The sequence below is a fragment of the Volvox carteri genome (genome assembly GCF_000143455.1).
Source record: "Volvox carteri f. nagariensis unplaced genomic scaffold VOLCAscaffold_31, whole genome shotgun sequence".
NCBI lineage: Eukaryota > Viridiplantae > Chlorophyta > Chlorophyceae > Chlamydomonadales > Volvocaceae > Volvox > Volvox carteri.
Genome location: NW_003307574.1, coordinates 131,330 through 131,711, shown reverse-complemented (window position 1 = coordinate 131,711; position 382 = coordinate 131,330). Strand labels below are relative to the sequence as shown.

At 60.7% G+C, this 382-nt stretch overlaps 1 protein-coding gene across 1 annotated transcript in view; it reads right to left on the bottom strand.

The window, feature by feature from the left end:
* Positions 1 to 382, bottom strand: part of VOLCADRAFT_93324 (uncharacterized protein) — a gene marked incomplete at both ends in the record, with an annotated part of 12,945 nt that overhangs the window by 8,090 nt on the left and 4,473 nt on the right. The gene's annotated exons all lie outside the window — the stretch shown is intronic.

Here is a 382-nt window from a genome sequence, read left to right as displayed (position 1 = left end):
GCGGTGGGGAGAGGGGTGGGGGTGGGGAGAGGGACGGCCGCCAGAGGTTCGAACGCGTGTTGTCTGTCTGTCTGTCTGTCTGTGTGTGTATGTGTCTTTCTTGGGGGGGAGGACGGGGTGGACATGTTGGGAACTCGCGCATGGTACGAGTGACGCATACACACCGTGTCTCGTGGCGGGTTAGGCTGAGGCGGCGTCGACGTCGTTCCTCTTCCCCACCCCCCAACCCTGGAGTATTCGTCTACGGGTTTTCCTTCGCGTCAATCGTCTGTGCTCCGTCGTACTTCCCCCCATTCCCCCAAAAAATCCCACCCCACCCCCTACCCCTCCACCTGCCGTCCCAGCAGTGGTCGCTCTAATAGAGACTCGTCCAGAAATGTCA